The sequence below is a fragment of the Mesoplodon densirostris genome, chromosome 1 (genome assembly GCF_025265405.1).
Source record: "Mesoplodon densirostris isolate mMesDen1 chromosome 1, mMesDen1 primary haplotype, whole genome shotgun sequence".
Taxonomy (NCBI): domain Eukaryota; kingdom Metazoa; phylum Chordata; class Mammalia; order Artiodactyla; family Ziphiidae; genus Mesoplodon; species Mesoplodon densirostris.
The window spans coordinates 92,321,039-92,344,842 of NC_082661.1; positions in this window are offsets into that span (position 1 = coordinate 92,321,039).

Consider the following 23,804-nt stretch of genomic DNA (forward strand, 5'->3'; position numbering starts at 1 on the left):
ATTGGAAATCCTAGGCATAGCAACCAGAGAAGAAAAAGAAATAAAAGCAATCCAAATTGCAAAGGATTTTCACTATTTGCAGGTGCTATGATATTATACATAGAAAATCTTAAAGATGCCACCAAAAAACTATTTCCAATAAGAAATTAATTCAGTAAAGTTGTAGGATACAAAATTAATATACATATATTTATTACATTTCTATACACTAACAACAATTTATCAGAAAGAAATTAAGAAAATGATCCCATTTACAACTGCATCAAAAAGAATAAAATACCTAGACATAAATCTAACTAAGGAGCTCAAAAGCCTGTACTCAGAAAACTAAAAGACACTGATGAAAGAAATTTAAGATTATACAAATGGAAGGATATATCCAGTTCATGGATTACAAAAATTAACATTGTTAAAATGACCATACTACCCAAGGCAATCTACAGATTCAACACAATCCCTATCAAAATACCATTGTCATTTTTCACAGAACTGGAACAAATAATTCCAAAATTTGTGTGGAAACCCAGAAGGCCCTGAATAGCCAAAAGAATCTTGAGGAAGAATACAGCTGGAGGTATAATGCTCCCTGATTTCAACCTTTACTACAAAGCTGCAGTAATAATGAAAGTATGGTACTGGCACAAAAACACACACGTAGATCAATGGAATAGGATAGAGAGCTCAGAACTAAATCCACACTTAAAAGGTCAATTATCCTATGACAAGAGAAGCAAGAATATACAATAGGGAAAATACAGTCTCTTCAATAAGTGGTGTTACATGCGGGTATGTAACATGTAAAATAATGAAACCAGAATATATTCTCACACCATATTCAAAAATAAACTCAAAATGGATTGAAGATTTAAATGTAATCATCTTAAATCATTGAACTTCAATCTAATCCTGAGGGAAATTCAAACCAAAACCACTTTGAGATATAATCTCACACTTGTCAGAATGGTTATTATCAAAAAAACAACAAATAGCAAGTGTTGGTAAGTATTTGGAAAGAAGAGAAACATGTGCACTGTTGGTTGAAATGTAAGTTGGTACAGCCACAATTTTTTTCCTCAAAAAATTATAAATAGAACTATCATAATATCTAGCAATTCCACTTCTGGGTTTTTTCAAAGAAGTCAAAAACACTAATTGAAAAAGGTACATGAATCACTTTGTTCATTGCAGCACTACTCACAATAGCCAAAATACGGAAGCAACCTGAGTGCCCAATGGATTATTACCCAGTCACAAAAAAGAATGAAATTGTGTTATTTGAGACAACATGGATGGACCTGTAGGGTACTATGCTAAGCGAAATAAGTCAGGCAGAGAAAGACAAATACAGTATTTCACTTATATGTGAAATCTAAAAACAAAACAATTGAACAAACGACAAAACAGAAACAGAGTCATAGATACAGAGAACAAACAGGTGGCTGCCAGAGAGGAAAGAGTGGTGAGATGAGTGAAATAGTTGAGGGAGATTAACAGATACAAACTTCTAGTTACACAAGAAATGAGTCATGTGTATGAAATGTACAGAGTGGGGAATATAGTCAATAACAATATAAAATACCTTTGCTTGGCGACAGATGGTAACTAGACTTATCATAGTGATCACTTTGTAATGTATAGAAATACTGAATCACTATGTTATACACTAGGAACTAACACGGTACTGTATGTCAGTTACACTTCAAAACAAACAAAGTCATAGAAAAATAGATCTAATTTGTGGTTACCAGAGGTAGGGGGTTGAGAGAGAATTGGATGAAGTTGGTCAAAAGGCACAAAATTCCAGTTATAAGTACAAGAGATGTAAAGTATAACATGATTAATATATTTAGCACTGCCGTATGTTATATATGAAAGGCATTAAAAGAGTAAATCCTAGGAGTTTTTATCACAAGGAAAAACATTTGTTCTTTTTCTTTTATTTCGTATCTATATGAGATGATGAATATTCACTAAACTTATTTTGGTAATCATTTCATGATGTATGTAACTCAAATCACTATGAGGTATACCTTAAGCTTATACAGTGCTGTATGTCACTTATATCTCAATAAAACTGGATAAAAATTAATTAAAATATTTGAGTAAAATAAGAAACAACTCACCTTCCCCATATTTTATGAAGAAATGGGGAAGGAGGAATTACAAACATTTAGGATTGACTGATATACCACAGAATAATTGTTTTACCCTGAAAATTCAAGCATAATAGAAATAGAATTTGATGGATTTAATCAAGAATTTTAAGATGAGAAAGGTAAGGAAGTATCCAGGTTACAGTTCTGAATCACATTTTTCAGTCTTCAGTGTGATAAAGGAACACCTTGTGATGTAAAAATACTCATTTAAAAGGCGCCTGTGTTTTTAAAAGGGAAATTTTCCCTCCCATGTAATCTAGTGAAAGTTGAATTCCAGCTGGATATTTTTCTCCATTCTTTCCAACTGCCATTCACTAGTATTAGACTAAACAGATAAAAGTAACTTAATTAAAAATTGTCTTACTGTAGAAAAAATATATAAAATAATAATTCTGGTATATTCAAACGTGGCACTCTCACGAATACATTATTAAGGGAAAACCTGTGTTATAGAAAAGAATGGTTTATTCCCACATAATCAGAAAGTGTACCACTCCATAAATGTCAATTTCTCCTCTCTTATTGTGAAAACCTGAAAAAGTTAGTCAAACGAGAATATTTACAAAAGCATTCTGAGTGAGAAATATTAATTCTGTTGTGAAATTAAGAAGACTTAAAAGGCTAAAACTATATTGAGAGCTCACAAACAATTTCATCTTAAATCAAGATATACATACTCTTAATTTTATGCTATTTTCTAAGAAAACCAGTATTTTCTATATTAAAAAAATTCATTGCTACTTCAAAATTTAAATATTTGAGTCTGTTCCAAAATACACCAACTAATTTATGAATTAAATAAAATTAATCAAATCATTGGGAAGGTAATACATTTTTTTCACATTTTTATTTTTTTATTCGCAAATAAAAGTTTTTTTCAGAGCAAACTGAACATGAAAGGTATTTTTAAAAATATTTATTTATGTAGGCTGCTCTGGGTCTTAGTTGCAGCATATGGGATCTTTAGTTGGGGCGCGTGGGATCTCCCAGTTGCAGCATGTGGGCTCATAGTTGCAGCATGCAGTCTTCTTAGTTGCAGTACACGGACTTCCTAGTTGCAGCATGCAGACTCCTAGTTGTGGCATGCAAACTCTTAGATGTGGCATGCATGCGGGATCTAGTTCCCTGACCAGGGATCAAACTCGGGTCCACTGCATTGGGAGTGTGGAGTCTTACCCACTAGACCACCAGGGAAGTCCTAAAAGGTATTTCAACTTGGGAGATGTTTTACTCATCAATACATACCTAAGAACAGGGCATGGTACACAGCAAGCACTCAAAATTTTTTATTAAGCTAATAAATCAATCAGATAAATGTTTATAAGTGTGTATATAAGTTTGTTAACTTAAGTTTCATAAAACTTGATATATGACTATTCCCCTATTTTAAAAAATTTAAATCAGCACTCAAAAATGTATTATATCATATCCCTCATTCACTGTGTTGATGGACTTTGAAGTTGAAAACTCTCATGCAAAATAGATTTGTGATTTGCTAAAACATGTTGTTAAAAGTTCAGGTTTTGTTTTTTGATGTCAGTTGGGGGAAAATGTCACTAGTAGTTTCGAACGGAGTTTTATCTTGCACATGTGAATTAAATTATGTTTTTCTTGGTTTCAGATGCATAAACACATTTCTCCCATGGCATTGTGCCAGTAGAATAATGCACCTGGAATATGTTAATTTCCTTAATGACCTCACAGTCTGTCATAACAAGCTAATCACCTCCAGACAAGAAGATTAGCATGATTTGTACATTTAGAGAAAAAGTCCTTAAATGCCAGCTTAATTATTATTGAAATTAATTTCCTTATTTATTAATTTAAGGTCCAAATTTTGTATGACACTGTTTTCTCCCACACTTCTAATTGTTTCTTATTTTCTGATACTACTTAATCATCAGGTTGGCTTGACATACACTCTTAAAACAACCTTTAGAATTGTATGACCTTATTTAAAATGTTTCAGAAAAGGGCCTATGTACATGTTCAATAATTCAAGTCAAGCTAATGGCACCACATATGTTTTCTGTTATGATATGGTTACAATTTAACATGTAGAAAATGTGGAATATATGTATTTTTCAACTCTTTTTATCCACATCCTCTAAAATTTTTACCCCCCCCATGCAATCCTATACTTAGCACTACCTAAAGAGTTGAGCCAAAACAATCGATTCCTTTATTTTTGTCCCATCATAAACACCAGATTTCACTTGGCAGCAGAACCCATAAATAAGTTAGAATTTGTCATACCTATAGAAAGCAGTACACAAAGGATCTGCTCCCTGATTCCTTTTCATCTGATATGCTCTGTATTACCATAAATAAGAAATTAATAAATATATTACCTGTGGCCATAATTATTTGATATCTATATGCAAAAAAAAAAGAAACATAATTAAAATAGTTCAGGAGTATAATTCAATAGATTTAACCATTTTGAAACCTAAGCTGTACATATGCAAATTGAATATTATTTCACATAGTTATAAACAGTTTATAACTGCTTCAGGGTTTGAATCAGTCAGCCAAGTTAAAGCCATATTACTTAGAGGAAAAATTGATCACAAAAGTGACAATCTACATATATTTTGCAACACTTAGAAAAGTCTATTTCATTTTCAGTTTCTTAACCAGATCCAATGACTTGTCACAAAAGAACTAAAGGATTACAAATATTTCTAAATGCCTGGAGTACTTGTGTACCTGCTAATTTTTCTCCAAATGAAGTCAATGTCAAGGAACAGAACAACAACAACTGTACCAGGAGTTTGCCATTATAAAAAACCCAAAGGAATAACTATTGAAAGATTGGACAGAATGAGGGATCCTTTTGATTGATATGTCAAGCATTATATTGGGGCCTATAATAAGCTCAAAAACTTGTTAACTGTCCTGCTGTCTCACTATAATTCTTGCTTTCAGGTTATTCTCCACTGATCCTATCATATAAAAGTAATAGCCCTTGTAAGAGAGTAGACTAGACAGAAGGAATTAGGAGAGAAATGAACATTTTCCCACATGTACTAAAGGGATACAATCCATGCAGTCACAATTGAGAGTGATTTTTTTTAAAACATCTTTATTGGAGTATAATTGCTTTACAATGTTGTGTAAGTTTCTACTTTATAACAAAGTGAATCAGCTATACATATACATATATCCCCATAACTCCTCCGTCTGGCATGTCCCTGACACCTTCCCTATCCCACCCCTCTAGGTGGTCACAAAGCACCAAGCTGATCTCCTGTGCTATGTGGCTGCTTCCCACTAGCTATCTAATTACATTTGGTGGTGTATATATGTCCATGTCACTCTCTCACTTCATCCCACCTACCCTTACCCCTCCCCGTGTCCGCAAGTCCATACTCTACATCTGAGTCTTTATTCCTTTCCTGCCCCTAGGTTCTTCAGAACCTATTTTTAGATTCCATATATATGTGTTAGCATACGGTATATGTTTTTTTCTTTCTGACTTCCTTCACTCTGTATGACAGTCTCTAGGTCCATCCACCTCATTACAAAAAACTCAATTTCGTTTCTTTTTATGGCTGAGTAATATTCCACTGTATATATGTGCCACATCTCCTTCATCCATTCATCTGTCGATGGACACTTAGCTTGCTTCCAAGTCCTGGCTATTGTAAATAGAGCTGCAATGAACATTTTGGTACATGACTCTTTGAATTATGGTTTTCTCAGTGTATATGCCCAGTAGTGGGATTGCTGGGTCCTATGGTAGTTCTATTTTTAGTTTTTTAAGGAACCTCCCTACTGTTCTCCATAGTGGCTGTGTCAATTTACATTCCCACCAAGAGTGCAAGAGGGTTCCCTTTCCTTCACACCCTCTCCAGCATTTATTGTTTGTAGATTTTTTTTTTCTCTTTTTGCAGCACATGGGCCTCTCAATGTTGTGGAGCACAGGCTCCGGATGCACAGGCTCAGCGGCCGGGGCTCACGGGCTTAGCCGCTCCACAGCATGTGGGATCTTCCCAGACTGGGGCACGAACCCATGTCCCCTGTATTGGCAGGCAGACGCTCAACCACTGCGCCACCAGGGAAGCCCTACTGTTTGTAGATTTTTTGATGATGGCCATTCTGACTGGTGTGAGCTGATACCTCATTGTAGATTTGATTTCCATTTCTCTAATGATTTGTGACGTTGAGCATCCTTTCATGTGTTTGTTGGCAATCTGTATATCTTCTTTGGAGAAATGTCTATTTAGGTCTTCTGCCCATTTTTGGATTGGGTTGTTTGTTTTTTGATCTTGAGCTGCATGAGCTGCTTGTAAATTTTGGAGATTAATCCTTTGTCAGTTGCTTCATTTGCAAATATTTGTCCCATGCTGGGGGCTGTCTTTACATCTTGTTTATGGTTTCCTTTGCTGTACAAAAGCTTTTAAGTTTCACTAGTCCTATTTGTTTATTTTTGTTTTTATTTCCATTTCTCTAGGAGGTGGGTCAAAAAGTATCCTGCTGTGATTTTTTTCATAGAGTCGTCTGCCTATGTTTTCCGCTAAGGGTTTTATAGTGTCTGGCCTTACATTTAGGTCTTTAATCCATTTTGAGTTTATTTTTCTGTGTGGTGTTAGGGAGTGTTCTAATTTCATTCTTTTAGGTGTAGCTGTCCACTTTTCCCAGCACCTCTTATTGAAGAGGCTGTCTTTTCTCCAGTGTATATTCTTGCCTCCTCTATCAAAAATTAGGTGACCATATGTGCATGGGTTTATCTCTGGGCAGTCTAGCCTGCTCTATTGATCTATAACTCTGTTTTTATGCCAGTACCATACTGTCTTGATTACTGTAGCTTTATAGTATAGTCTGAAGTCTGGGAGCCTGATTCCTCCAGCTCAATTTTTCTTTCTCAAGGTTGCTTTGGTTATTTGGGGTCTTTTGTGTTTCCATACAAATTGTGAAATTTTTTGTTCTAATTCTTTGAGAAATGCCATTGGTAGTTTGATAGGGATTTCATTGAATCTGTACATTGCTTTGGGTAGTCATTTTCACAATGTTGATTCTTCCAATCCAAGAACATGGTATATCTCTCCATCTGTTGGAATCATTTTTAATTTCTTTCATCAGTGTCTTAAAGTTTTCTGCATACAGGTCTTTTGTCTCCTTAGGTAGGTTTATTCTTAGGTATTTTATTCTTCTTGTTGCAGTGGTAAATGGGTGTGTTTCCTTAATTGCTCTTTCAGATTTTTCATCATTAGCATATAGGAATGCAAGAGACTTCTGTGCATTAGTTTTGTATCCTGCTACTTACCAAATTCATTGATTAGCTTTAGTAGTTTTCTGGTAGCATCTTTAGGATTCACTATGTACAGTATCATGTCATCTATCCTTCTTCTTTTCCAATTTGGATTCCTTTTATTTGGTTTTACTCTCTGACTGCTGTGGCTAAAACTTCCAAAGCTATGTTGAATAATAGTGAGAGTGGACAACCTTCTCTTGTTCCTTATTCTGTTGTTTTTGGATGGAATGTCTTATAAATATCAATTAAGGCCATCTTGTTTAATGTATCATTTAAAGCTCTGTTTCCTTATTTATTTTCATTTTGGATGATCTGTCCATTGGTGAAAGTGGGGTGTTCAAGTCCCCTACTATGAATGTGTTACTGTTGACTTCCCCTTTTATGGCTGTTAGCATTTGCCTTATGTACTGAGGTGTTCCTATGTTGGGTGCATAAATATTTACAATTGTTATACCTTCTTCTTGGATTGATCCCTTGATCATTATATAGTGTCCTTCTTTGTCTCTTGTAATAGTCTTTATTTTAAAGTCTATTTTGTCTGATACGAGAATTGCTACTCTAGCTTTCTTTTGATTTCCATTTGCACAGAATATCTTTTTCCATCCCCTGACTTTCAGTCTGTATGTGGCCCTAGGTCTGAAGTGGGTCTCTTGCAGACAGCATATATAAGGGTCTTGTTTTTGGATCCATTCAGCCAGTCTATGTCTTTTGGTTGGAGCATTTAATCCATTTACATTTAAGGTAGTTATTGATATGTATGTTCCTATTATCATTTTCTTAATCATTTTGGGTTTGTTATTGTAGGTCTTTTCCTTCTCTTGTGTTTCCTGCCTAGAGAAGGTCCTTTAGCATTTGTTGTAAAGCTGGTTTTGTGGTGCTGAATTCTCTTAACTTTTGCTTGTGTGCAAAGGTTTTACTTACCCTATTGAATCTGTATGAGATCCTTTGCTGGGTAGAGTAATATTGGTTGTAGGTTTTTCCCTTTCATCACTTTAAATATGTCCTGCCTCTCCCTTCTGGCTTGCAGAGTTTCTGCTGAAAATTTAAGTGTTAACCTTATGGGGATTCCCTTTTATATTATTCATTGTTTTACCCTTGCTGCTTTTAATATTTTTTCTTTGTATTTCATTGTTGATAGTTTGATTAATATGTGTCTTGGCGTGTTTCTCCTTGGATTTATCCTCTATGGGACTCTCTGCACTTCCTTGACTTGACTATTTCCTTTCCAGTATTAGGGAATTTTTCAAGTATAATCTCTTCAAATATTTTCTCAGTCCCTTTCTTTTTCTCTTCTTCTTCTGGGACACCTACAATTCATATGCTGGTGCATTTAATGTTTTCCCAGAGGTGTCTGAGACTGTCCTCAATTCTTTTCATTCTTTTTTCTTTATTCTGCTCTGCAGTAGTTATTTCCTCTATTTTATCTTCCAGCTCACTTATCCATTTTCCTGCCTCAGTTATCCTGCTATTGATTCCTTCTAGAGAATTTTTAGTTTTATTGTGTTTTTCATCATTGTTTGTTTGCTCTTTAGTTCTTCTAGGTCCTTGTTAAACATTTCTTGTGTTTTCTCCATTCTACTTCCAAGATTTTGGAACTTTACTATCATTATTTTGAATTCTTTTTCAGGTAGACTGCCTATTTCCTCTTCATTTGTTTGGTCTGGTGGGTTTTTACCTTGCTCCTTCATCTGCTGTGTTTCTCTGTTTTCTCATTTTGCTTCACTTACTGTATTTGGAGTCTCCTTTTCACAGGCTGCAGGTTCGTAGTTCCCGTTGTTTTTGTTGTCTGCCCCCAGTGGGTAAGGTTGGTTCAGTGGGTTGTGTAGGCTTCTTGGTGGAGGGGACTGGTGCCTGTGTTCAGGTGGATGAGGCCAGATCTTCTCTTTCTGGTGGGCAGGACTGTATCCGGTGGTGTGTTTTGGGGTGTCTGTGATCTTATTATGATTTTAGGCAGCCTCTCTGTTAATGGGTGGGGTTGTGCTCCTGTCTTACTATTTGCTTGGTATGGTGTGTCCAGCAATGTAGCTTGCTGGTTGTTGAGTGGAGGTGGGTCTTAGCATTGAGAGGGACATCCCTGGGAGACCTTTTGTTGTTTGATATTACATGGTCCTGGGAGGTCTCTGGTGGACCAACGTCCTGAACTCGGCTCTCCCACCTCAGAGGCACAGGCCTGACACCCAGCCGGAGCACCAAGACCCTGTCAGCCACACGGCTCAGAAGAAAACAGAGAGAGAAAGAAAGAAAAAATGAAAAGAAAGAAAGGAAGGAAGGAACGAAGGAGAAAGAGAAAGAAAGGAAGGAAGGAAGGAAAGAAGGAAGAAAGAAAGGGAAAGAAAGAAAGGAAGGAAGGAAGGAAGGAAGGAAGGAAGAAAATAAAGTTATTAAAATAAAAAATAAAGAAAATTATTAAAAATGAAAAAGTAATAAAAAGAAAGAAGAGAGCAACCAAACCAAAAAAACAAATCCAGCAATGATAACAAGCTCTAAAAACTATACTACGAAGAAAAACAAAAAATGGATAGACAGAACCCTAGGACAAATGGTAAAACAAAGCTATACAAACAAAATCACACAAAGAAGCATACACACATACATACTCACAAAAAGAGAAAAAGGAAAAAAAATCTCTATATAAAAACAAAAAAAGAGAGCAACCAAATCAATAAATCTACCAATGATAATAAACTCTAAATACTATAGTAAGATAAACATAAACCAGAAACAAATTAGATGCAGACAGCAAACCCCAAGTCTACAGTTGCTCCCAAAGTCCATCATCTTAATTTTGAAATGATTCATTTTCTATTCTGGTATTCCAGAGATGCAGGGTACATCAAATTGATTGTGGGGATTTAATCCACTGCTCCTGAGGCTGCTGGGAGAGACTTCCCTTTCTCTTCTTTGTTCGCACAGCTCCTGGAGTTCAGCTTTGGATTTGGCCCTGCCTCTGCATGTAGGTTACCTGAGGGCATCTGTTCTTTGCTCAGACAGGATGGGGTTAAAGGAGCACCTGATTAGGGGGCTCTGGCTCACTCAAGCCACAGGGAGGGAGGGGAATGGAATGCAGGGCGAGCCTGCAGTGGCAGAGGCCAGCGTGACATTGCAACTGTGTGAGGCGCACTGTGTGTTCTCCTGGGGAATCTGTCCCTGGATCACGGGACCCTGGCAGTGGCGGGCTACACAGGCTCCCGGGAGAGGAGGTGTGGATAGTGACCTGTGCATGCACACACACTTCTTGGTGGCTGTAGCGGCAGCCTTAGCATCTCATGCCCGTCTCTGGTGTCTGCACTGATAGCCTTGGCTCGCGCCCATCTCTGGAGCTCATTTAGGTGGTGCTCTGAATCCCCTCTCCTCGTGTACCCCAAAACAATGGTCTCTTGCCTCTTAGGCAGTTCCAGGCTTTTTTCCGGACTCCCTCCTGGCTAGCTCTGGCACACTAGCCCCCTTCAAGCTGTATTCACACAGCCAACCCCAGTCCTCTCCCTGGGATCCGACCTCTGAAGCTGGAGCCGCAGCTTCCAGCCCCCCGCCTGCCCCAGTGGGTGAGCAGACAAGCCTCTCGGGCTGGTGAGTGCTGGTCAGCACTGATCCTCTGTGTGGGAATCTCTCCACTTTGCTCTCCGCACCCCTGTGGCTGTGTTCTCCTCTATGGCTCTGAAGCTTTTCCCCCACCACCCCATCTCCGCCAGTGAAGAGGCTTCTTAGTGTGTGGAAACTTTTCCTCCTTCACAGCTCCCTCCCAGAGGTGCAGGTCCTGTCCTTATGCTTTTGTCTCAGTTTTTTCTTTTTCCTTTTGCTCTACCCAGGTACGTGGGGAGTTTATTGCCATCTGCGAAGTCCGAGGTCTTCTGCCAGCGTTCAGTAGGTGTTCTGTAGTTGTTCCACATGTAGATGTATTTCTGATGTATTTGTGGGTAGGAAGGTGATCTCCACGTCTTACTCCTCCATCATCTTGAAGGTCTCTCCAAGAGTAATTTTAACACCAGGCAGCCTTTTTCTGGTCAAACTATGTTAGTTTCTTGAAGTGGGTATGATTTTGATATTTATTTCCCCTTATACAAATGGTATTATATTAGACCTGCTCAATATCTTCTTATCTATTGGCTTAATAAGGTACTGTAATAGTTAATGTCTGAGAAAAATCCTAGTGCTATTTTTTTTTAAAGGCCACAATCCTCCAATAGATTATTTTGAAGACTCCATATGTTTTGACATGGCATATTAGGCAATACGGTTTAACGTAAGAAGCTTGGCCTTTGGTAACCTGCAGATCTACTTCCAAATGTCACCTTTGCCACTTTCTGATTTCTAATTCCAATCAACTTAGTTAACCCTACTGAATTTAATGTTCTTGTCAGTAAAATAAAAACTAGGTGGAAGAGAATATGAGAAGTGAAATGCCTCCTTTGGAACCTGGCATGCTTTTTTTTCTCTGCGTTGCTGATATGCTACTTTCTGAACTTTAACTGCCACCTGGGGACAGAAACCTAGCAAAGAGCCTGGATCATAGGAGGCGCTCAACTGATTTTACTTCCTTTTCCTGAGAAGTTATTAAAATTAATGACTTAATTATATCATTACATCATTACCTACTAAGAGTATCAAAATATTAAATCAATCAAGAGTTGGCCAACTCCTCACTGTGAGTTTGAAATATACTGATTTACATGAAATCACTGACTTTGTAAACCACATCAAGAGATTTTCATATGTCCTAATTTGCTGAAGAAATTTAAATGTTCAGGTTCTGTAAGAGAAACAAAGTGAACACTGGCTTCACCATGGCACTGGGCAGTTACACAGCAATAAATTGAGTGATCCTCAAGACCTGGGATCAACAAACTTTCTGCAAAGACCAGATGCTAATTATTGTAGGCTTTGCATGCCATATGGTGATTGTTGCAACTACTAGGCTATGCCTTCATAGTACAAAATCAGTCATAGACAATAGGTAAACAAATGGGTATGGCTGCATCACAAAAAAATCTTTATTTACAAAAATTGGTGGTGGAAGAGATTTGACTCATAGACTGTAGTTTTCCAACTCCTGTTCAATACTGACGATATCTCAGTACTCCACCAATTATCACTTACATGATTTCTTATAGTCCTGATATTTCCTATCAGTTAGCAAGATGACCACAACTATATGTAGAGATTTAGAGGACATATTAAAGGAACAATTACATATTAGAAATTAGGTATAAATTCTAATCACATTCTTCTTAAAAATGTTTAGTAGTAAAATACAGGAGTGGACCAAGAAAGATGGCTAAATGTGTAACTAATAGTATGATTCCTAACCAGCATAAAAACCTAATATAAAACATCTTCCAACCTCAAAGGTCATAGTTTGAGGCTCCAGTCAATCCAGAGGGCATTCCAAATAATAATTTGCCATTAACTGGTATGCCAGTTACAGGTTATGCCAATAACCAGTCAAGAACACAGAAAATTGTTGCTAGGTAACTACAGTAACTGGAGATAATGTGAAAAGCCAAAACAAAATATTTTTAATCTGTCCACCCACTTGCAATAGGAGTAAGTCCAAGAATTAGAAATCACTGGGTCTACAAATGCAAAAGAATTTTTAGATGTTTGAACAAATGGAAAGAACAAAGATACTGCAGAACATTTGGTGATCCTCCCCCACAAAGCATGATTCAAACCACAGAATTTGAAAACAAAATTAAAAGAAGTAAAAGATTATTATGTGTAGATAGTTGAATAGTTTTCCTCCATTGCACACTAAAGCTCTTTCTAAAGATCAACATTAAAACAATCAGCTCATGTTTTCCAATTGGTCAATAAGCTCTCTTATTAGATTGTGAACTCAGAGGCATGAACAATATTATTCATCATTTCTATAAGTAGAAGATATAAATAGTATAGGTATACTGGCAAGAAATAGTAGGTGCTAAGCAAATTATTTAAGTACATTTAATAGCTTACTAGCTTTAATAGGGTATAGAAATCACAAAGTTGCTCATTATGTTATTATCTCAAAACCCACTCATCTAAATAGCAGGATATTCCCTGAAAGTGTAAAACTCTATCTTCTATCCCTCAATCATGTGCTGCAAGGACCAGAGTTCTTATGAGAAGACTGGAGAATTCAGAGGTGCACCATTTGGCGATTCAAAGCAGGCTCCTGTCCATCTTAATTAAACGAATCCCTCAGCACTGAACAAGCAGGATGCTTTCCAAGACAGAAGAGATGTCACACAGATGTTTCCAACAAAATTTCCAAAAGTTTACCTTGCTGGGAAAAAATTACTCCATTCAAAGTAAGAGTTTTACCAATCCTATAAGAATGAACACAGCAAAAGGCTTGGAATTTGCCCTTTTTTTTTTTTAAAGGAAAACACATATACAACCTACAACCAGACGCGTATTCAGAATGTCCAGATGTCTTCACTGTGCAGGGGAATAATTTTTAAAACTCCACAGAAATAAGAAAAGGCACTGAGAGAACGATGAGAAGGTGCTGAAAATCTGAGAAGTGAGGATACACAGACCTCTCTTGGATTGCCAAATTGATTAGCTCTTCTCCTTTACAGAAAGATGCTTTAATCATTGACATGCCAAAAAAAGGACCCAAAACTATGCCTGATTTCTGGTCAAAGGTGAAGGAAAGAAATGCCAAGAAGACAAATGCTTACAGAAGAGACCTGTGAAACAAGGCAGTAAAGATAGGTTTTATAGATCTACAGTACAGAAGATGAAATCCGGTGTGGAATAGATCATGTCTCCTTGTGAATTTTAATGCAGATGATGGAACAAGAGGGCATACATAAGAATTAGGGAAAATGTGATTTGAAACAGATGTCATGCAGCCCTTCATTGCAAAGAGTCATAAATGAATGTATGGAATATCAGGCAGAAAAAAAGCTGTCCAGGTGAAGAATACTGAATGTGTTAAAAAAAAAAAATTGCATATCACCCCAGGTTAGTTGAGATTACAAAGTATTAAGAGGCTTCACTGGATTACTATAACCAATTTCTTTAAATTTGAATGTTAATTAATTTTTAGTTTTATCACTTCAGAATACAACAAAGGTATTCATTATTAACAAATGATGATCAGAAAGCCCAGAATTAACACATGGATGAGATTCTGGGTTTCTGATTTGGAGTCTGCCACTCTACTGTCTTGGTATCATAGCCTCACATAGTGAATTTAGAGATTTCCAAGTTATAAAAAATTAGATTATTTTGATGACCAGAGTTCCATAACATACTGTATTTTACTTTCTTAAAGTAAGCAAGCTGGAGGCTTCCCTGGTGGTGCAGTGGTTGAGAGTCCGCCTACTGATGCAGAGGGCACGGGTTCGTGCCCCGGTCTGGGAAGATCCCACATGTCGTGGAGCAGCTGGGCCCGTGAGCCATGGCCGCTGAGCCTGCGTGTACGGAGCCTGTGCTCTGCAACGGGAGAGGCCACTACAGTGAGAGGCCCGTGTACCACCAAAAAAAAAAAAAAAAAAAAAAAAAAGTAAGCAAGCTGGTATTGCTGTTGTATTATAAGTCTAACATAGCAATTCTCCTGAGGGATTTTTCTGCCTTAACAGACACTTGAAATTGAGTAATGATTTTTTCTTATTGGCTACTAGAAATTTTAGAACCGTATTTAGCACTCACTCAAAGCAACTGAGTAACTTTTTACATAAGCATTTCTGTCCTGTGCCCACTACCTCTCCATTTCATGTCTTTTCCCTACAGTGGTTTTACTTTTTTATTTTGTAAATATTTTTAGCATATTCTAATTTGCTCTATTTTACATAACTTTTTAAGTCACTTTTACATGATTTGAAACAAAAGGAAATACAATTAATTAATTACTTAGATCCTTCCTATAGAATTGTGCAATAAGACATGAGAGGCCTGATCACCCCCTTAGTTTATCTCAATTCAGTTCATATTGGTCTTAAAACAAGACATCCAGAACACATAATTTACTGATAGCCAACACTGTCCTCTTGTTTCAAATCATAGTATACAAAGAGGATCAATGAATATAAACAACAAAGCAAACATCAAATCTATAGAATGAGTACAGAAACTGAGAATTCTCTAAAAAAATCCCATTTTATAAAACACCCATCCATACATCCATGGTTATGGGGATTCAGAAAGTGTCCCTGCCCCAGTAGCTCCCAGATCAGTGTCTCAGGAATAAATCTTGCTTTCAACATCATGGTGCTAAACTCTCAACCCTTGTCAGAATCCACGTTTGACATATACCTGTTCATTGAAATTGGCATGGGTATATGGTGGTCCAAGTGATGACATGGGATGAACAGGAATGAAAAACCTCTGGTTCCTTCCCCATAGTGCTACCATTTTTTCTTCTTTCATTTTTACACTTCTAGTTCCGGAAGCCCTTTCCTAACACTCACAATCACAAAACTAAGCCCACACAACCCTCGTGGTACCCAGTGACTTCTCTGCTTTATACACCACTTGCTTTTTGATTGCAAGTGTGTGGGGATGGAAGGAAATAAAAAAAGGCACATCGGGATTTCATAGATTCTGAAACTGTCATATACAATATCCTGCCAAAATCCACATTCCTTGTGTCTCTTCCTTAATAATCTGTTTTTAATAACACAGGCATTAACATTTCTCATCTTTGACCTCATCCCAGCAAAATTAAAGCTACAAATATAGTTTAATAGAAGGAACTTATTTACCTGCTTAATCTGTGTACTAAACCAAGGTTTAATAGGAGGAACTTATTTATCTGCTTTATCTGTGTACTAAAGCAATGTTGCAACAATTTTCAGTTTCTTATATACTACTTACATACTTTCTTATATACTTCAGTTTCTTATATACTACATATTTCTCATTTGTTTCCCACTGGAGAGAATATCATTATCTATGATAAAAACTTATTTTTAATAAACTTTTTGAAATAGAAATATAGCCACAGAACAGAGGAACAATAAAAAGAAGGAGAAGGGGGAAATGACTTAATAAGAGCACCACCCTGATATCAGGGGAGCTTTTTCAAAGTACATACACCTTTCTTCTCTCCCCTACCTCTCAAATTCTGAACTACTCATTTTTCACCTGGAATAGGCTAAGAAAGGAAGAGAAGTTCATTGTTTTATCATCTCTCATTAAGGTTCTATGAACTAATTAGTGTTTTAATCACTGTTTACAAGGCCATTGAGTGCACTTTATCCTTGATACTTCAGAAGCTCTGATAGCTGAATGTGGCTATTATTTCAACCAACGAGATGAACAAATATTTTCTGGGAATGTGATGTGAGGGACAAAGAAACAGGATCATAAAAATCAAATGAAACTGATGGGTTTTTCCACTGTTATGACTTGGTTGATACAGAGAAAAGAATATTCTAGTCATAACCCATCTGATCATAAAGTATTCACATTAACATACTGCTGGGTATTCTATGGTAAGAAAAAGATTGTGCCAAAATTACGTTCTAGAGGCCAATAGGACAAAAAGATTTTTGCTGAAAATATACTAGTACACCATTCACTCATTGGAAACCAGTCAATTCTTAGACTAATCTTTCCAGTTCACATATCCTTAATCTAACAGATATAAATTCAATACCAGGAGCAGTAACTCCACACATTATGTAGCACTTTATACTTCACAATGCACCATAAGGCAGATTATCTCATTTTATTGAACAAAAATCCATTTTATTATTTCAAGTTACAGACAGAAAAAATAAAGTTCAGGGAGATTAAATGACTTGCCCTCATCATTCAGTGACACTGCCAGGTCTCTGGTTCCTAGTTTATTACCCTTTGCTCTACCTGGATGTTAATGTTAATTTCATTAAGTCAATACAATTCCAATAAGGTGACTTCACCAATATTCAGCTGTTTCTCTGCGAGCTCAGTTTTCTTCATCTAAACACTATCTTCCTCCTGGTATCTCTTTGACAAAAAATTCCTAGAAGAACTTCAAAGTCATAGTTAGTCTGTACATCAAAACCTATAGGAGGGAGGTAGGAGCCACAAAGCAGATTCTGAGGATAGCACGGGTTGGTCTCCTGAGAGCAACAGCAAGGGCTGAGGTTCTTATTAACAAACAGGAATTGACACACGTTCTTATGGTTTGCATCTACATTAGCACAAACTATGCCTGTGCTGCCAAAATGAAATTACTGTATCCTTTATAGCATGCTGTGCAATTAAATATTTTCTACATGTTGTTAAGGAGATAAAAATAATAATGAGTGACCAATGTTGTGACAGTGTAAGAGACTCAGTTTTAAGATAGATCAGATGTAAGTTATGGAGCTTGCCAGAGCCATGAAAGAGTGTATTCTCTTCACTAGTGTCAACAACTTATTTTATGAGCAGTTATTCACCAGAGGGTCAGGCGCCATTAAAGTCAACATAAAACTCCGGAAAGGGGCTTCTTCTCTGGCACATGCTATATTCCTCCTCAGGAATATAGTGGTGATTTAAACAAACCTATACAATTCAATTTCAAGACATGTGAGTTTAAATTAATATAATCTCTTATAAAAGATAGGAATGTTTGCACTTACCTATTAGTACTTTAGAATAAGCTAAGATTTCTATATTATTTTAATTGTTTATGGACCTTTAGGTGTAGAGCCAGTATCATCTTGCTCTTGATAAAAGTAGACAAAATAGTCATTAAGAAATTAAAATAGTGGCTCAAAATTATGTTAATCAATAAGAGTATCAAAATTAAAGAAAAAAACTTCACTAGCCCATGTCATTATAAAAGCTAATAAAGCTGTTCCTTAAGTGTGTACATTTTAAAGAAGAAAAGGTGAGAAAGAGGAAAGAGGGAGAGGAAGAGAAGGGGGGGGAGGCGGGAGAAGGAAGAAAGTCATCTGAAACTACAACTTGATGAGCTACATATTCAGTACAAATATATACTGAACAGTTACTCAAAGAATAAAAGGGAGCTTTTAGGGGAATAACTCCAGCTCTTCAGCCACAAAACAATAGTGTATGTCTCCAGACGATTTGTTTATTAATAATTCAGCTTTTATCACCAAATATGCTTAATCATTTCAAGGGTAAAGCTCATGAAATGTCATTTCAATTCATTCTTAGTGTGTTGTCTTGGCAGTCAGAGGAGAGAATTATAGGATTAAGCGGTCTGACTATATATAAAACAAGGCAGAAACATAAAAATCTCTTCTTTAAATGCTAGACTGATGCAATGATTTTAATGAGTTGCATAGTATTGTTCTTCACTCTTAGGAATGGATTATATTTCTGGAAACTGACTTGACTGATTAGGTTTCATCCAGTCTCTCTGGATTTTGCTGCTAAATACGATCATTTCTATCCCATGAACAGCAGGATCCAAGCATCTGCCTCTTTATTGTAGCTTCCATGGTATTATTGTTGAATGTGTGAGCCAGTAGGGTCTTGCTGAATGAAGTGCACAATTCAAATCATAAAATTTTTCATACACCAGAGAACACTTTGGAGGCAACCCAAAGGTGAAATACAATTTCTATCCCAATGAGCTATTTGCTACAGACCCATGAGACACAAAAAGAAGTAAACTTTAAGAGCAGTGTTCCCAAAGTGAAGTCTCTGGACCAACTACTTCAGAATTATCTACAATGACGAATAAAAGGAGATTCTTGGAGACCTCTTCATATTTACGCAATCATAATTTCTAGAGGCAAATCCCAAGCATCTACACAAGCTCACCTCATGACCCTAAAATTTTAAAAGCCACTGTTCTTGAACCTTAAGCTGCCTTAAAAAATAAAGTCTTAATATAAAAAAAGTTATTCTAATTTTTTTCTCACTGTTTTAAAGTCTTGAGTCTACACAACTCCCAGTTTCCAATGATGTTCCCCTGAAGACTTATGGAGCACTTTTTTGAAAGGGACCAGTTTCTTATATAGGCTGTCATGTAACCCAAATGGGTAGGGTATAACAATGCTGGAAAAATGTCCCAGTACCTTGCCAAACATAAAACTTGAATGAAATAGGTTAATTCTTGTTGCATCAAGAGAAACCATGGCATAGAGTTTTTCGAAAATATGTTACAGAATAAAATATGAACTTAGCTTAAGTTTTCTTATTGACATTTCTTTCCCAAACTAGATTATAGTGCTGATGGCACATTATTGAGACATACACATATAGCACATGGGTGGAAGCATATGGCAGAAAAACGGCCGCTTTCTTTGCCATATCCACACTTGCCATATATCCTGGAACTTATTAAATTCTGTTGAAGTGGTCAGACTGTTCTTAGTGTGCTTGTTTTTTCTTGGAGAAATCCACTGCCCTTTCAATGAGGAAGCATTCAGTTACCAAACTATTCCTGGTTTAAAAGTAATCTGCAAACTCTGCCTTGTAAACACTTACAGATATACCACAGAAGTCCTTAGAGCTACCTTGGAAGTAGCCCAAATTTATCTCAAACATATCTTGCTCATGTAAAATAAATATTGAAACCATTATTCTAGAGAAACTATTTTTCTAAACCAGTTGCTTTTCAAACTGAAAGTCGAAGGCATCACCATTGAGGTTGGAACTGCAAAGGAACGTGTTCAGTGAAATCACTTGCCAGTGCAGAATAGAGACTGAAGGCACAGTTGCCTTCCTCCTCTTCTCACTAGTATAGGATCTGCTTCTCATCTTCACCTGTTCCTTATAAAACGAGGAAAATGCTTAAATATAGAGCTGAGCCCTAATCTACTCTTACTCTCATAGACTTTCCCCCTCCCTTCAATATTTCCTCTGGAGCTGGGGTTGCAAAACTATGGCCCATGGGTTAACATATCCCTCAACTAGTTTTTGTAAACGTACTTTTTTTTTTTTTTTTTGCTGTACGTGGGCCTCTCATCGTTGTGGCCTCTCCCGTTGCAGAGCACAGGCCCCGGACGCACAGGCTTGGCGGCCATGGCCCATGGGCCCAGCCGCTCCGCAGCATGTGGGATCCTCCCGGACTGGGGAAAGAACCCGCGTCCCCTGCATCGGCAGGTGGACTCCCAACCACTGTGCCACCAGGGAAGCCCCATACTTTTACTGTTACACAGCCATGCCCACTTATTTACATAGCATCTATAACTGATTTCCCACTACAAAGTCAGAGTTGAGTAGTTGCAAAGGGACCCTAGAGCCCACAAAGCTAAAAACATTCACTATCTGGCCTTTTACAGATAAAGTTTGCTTACCACTGATCTAGAGGATATTTACAGTTGCCTCAGTACTGGTTATTATCAATCAGAGGTAGATAGAAGCAGAGGTGGTGAATGCCCAGCATGATACAGGTGGAAATTTTATATGAATATTATTGCAGGAAAAATACATAGCTCATAATCAAAAACAAACAATGCCTATTCTTAACAAAATAGTTTCTTTTAAAAGTGAGGATTTAGCTGAATTGCTATTTTGAAAAGGAGGTCAGGAATGACCAAGATAAAATAGTGATTGTGGAAGCACTAAATCCCCAAACTTTCTCCCTTTATTACAGCTGCTCTTTTTTGCTGTATGCTTGATCTTGTTAAATGTGTAACTGCCCTCCTAATTTTCCCAGATAAATATTAACACGTAATTATTTCTTCATGCTCTCTTAATTATTTCTTCATGCATTTCAAAGAATTAAGCTGAATTTTATGTTTTGTGCACTTTTTGACTGTTTAGAATATGTGCCAATTAAATATATATATATATAAAGTTAGTTTTAAACCACAAAAAGGAACATAAAAGAGTAAATCTAACAAAAAGTCTGCAAAATTTGTGTGAAGAAAAATGTAAATCCTCACTGAAAGATATTTTTTTAAATCCTCTCTATTTGGAAGGGCATATCATGCCTTTTAGTAGGGATACCAAGAATTGTTAGGAACCAAATTCTCTCAAATTGAGCTATAGATAAATGAAATTCCAGTCAAAAACCAAATAGAACTTTTTAATAGAATATAACAAGCTAATTCTAAAATCCATATAGCATTATAAAGACTTAGAAACAACAAAAACATGCCTAAAAATATAAAAAGTTTTTAAAAAGTGGGATGACTTGCCTTGCCAAATACTGAGACTTGTAAATACCACAGATATAGGTATAAAGATAGATAAAGAATATGAGTGAATAGAGATAGATAGAATAGAAAGAAACCCACTATATATAAATAACTTCTAACTCAGCTGACACTGCAGACTGGTGTGGGAAGGACTGACTGTTAAATAAAGAAGCTGGGAGAGTTGTTATTCATTTGAAAAAAAAAAGAAAAAAACAGGATTCTTACCTCACACTCTACACAAATTATAAACTCCAGATCTAAGTACTTTACTTTTGTAAAATAAAAATTTATAAACCTTTAATTCGACAATTAGGATAGCATCTTAATGAGCTTGGAGTAGGAAAAGATCCACTAATAAGATACAAAACATAGAGTCATACAGAAAATAATAAGTTTAGTTACATTAAAATGAAGAACTTCTGTCCTTTAAAATACACCATGAAGAGAATAAAGAGATAAGCTGTTGCCTGGAAGAAAACATTTGCAGCACCTGTGAACAAGGATTAGTATTCAGGATATGTAAAAGTTCTTATTAATCAAAAGAAAAAAGACAACCCAAATAAAGCTTGCAATAGACATAAACTAGCATTTTATGAAAGAGGAAACAAATGGATCATAAACATGAAAACATGTTCATCCTTGTTAGTAATCAGGAAACATAATTTAAAACCACATGGTAGAATTTCAGGTAAAAATTTTAAATCGAGTCAATGTCAATTTTAGCAAAAATGTGGAACAACAAGACTTGTCCACTTAGCCACTGCTGGTGTGTGTGTAAAATATTTGGCATTTAAAGTTGAGGACATGTATATGCAGCAACTCTGTAATTCTAATCCTAAGAGAAAATCTTACATCTATGTACTGGAAGACTTGTATAAGAACATTCATAGCAGCATTGTTCCTAACAATTACAAATGTTTATCAAAACAAATGCTCAACAAACACGTTAAGCTATTGTTGTTATGTGGTTATGTGAGCCACGTGGAGTGGAGAAATAAACTGTGGTATAGTCATATATTGACATTCTTTTCAGCAAGGACAATGAATGATATAGTATAGTAACATACATAGCAATGAAAGTGAATCTAGGATAATCAGTTGAACAAAAGATACATGGCATGGAATATGCACATCATACAATTCCATTTTCATAAAGTTCAAACGAGTAAACTGAACATACTGCTATGGCATATACATGTAGTTAGACACAAAATACAGAAGGGGAAAAGAATGTGATCTGGGAGGGGTAACACTGGCATATGTTTTATTTCTTAAGCTAGATGATGGGTACATGGGTGTTATTTTAATTTTTATAATTTCGACTACATATGAATTTATATAGTCTTTTGTATAATGTATTTTCTAAATATTTTCAAGGAAATATCATATGCCTTAAAAGATATGGAATATTTGATGAGAAAAATTTAACAAACAGACTTTATCTGCCCCTTTGAAAACTTAGAGATTGATTTTTTTAAATCCCTCAACTTAAGAAAGGGTACATTATACTGAGCTAGGAAAAAAATTAAATAGTCTAACAAAAATTGGTCATGAAGGGAAAACATTACTAAAAAAAAAAACTCTGAACAAGTTAAAGTAGGGGGGATAAAGGGGGATCCTAAAATATTGAACACAGTGCTAAAGAAAATCAGCACAATGTTTTCAGTGTGTCACTGTATTTATGTCACCTCCAAAAATATAATGAATTAAAGATTCAAAATGGATACACAGATAAGGATAAAATGGTTATTTTTCTAGGAAAAAAAGCAGAGGAAAATTTCTAGCTTCACTTTGTAATTGTTCATGAAGGAAAAAGTTTACCCTCTGTTTTCACAAGTCATGTTTCATTAGTGTAACAAACATAGGCAGAAGGAAAATAATATTTCAACATGAATATACTTTAAAATTTGCTCATCTCTTTACTAAACTCATGTAACAAACACATACAAAGAGATGTGCCATAATAAAAGAGTACTTACTTATGTGGCTGTGCACAATAATCAACCTGCAAAAGAGCAAAAATCCCAGAGGGTATAAAGGTTATACTTAGCTGGTATTATGTATTTTATTCAGAGGAGGTAGCTGAACATTTGAAGGAACCAGTAATGAGTTTTCCCACTTTGAACCTAGTCCAAGTGGTGAATGAGTCATGATCAAATATTTTCACAACCTACTAGACATTCAGTGATCTTTGAGACTTGTGCTGACGGTCTTCCATCATTCTTTGGTGGACAGGTGTCACCACCACTAATTAGGCTTTTGCTTCAAATCAGCTGGGGGTGGGAGTGGGTAGAAAGCAAGGAGGTCTGGAGACTGAACAGCCCATTCATGGCCTGTGGTGGTCCTACCCAGGTTGGTAGAGAGGCTCCTGGC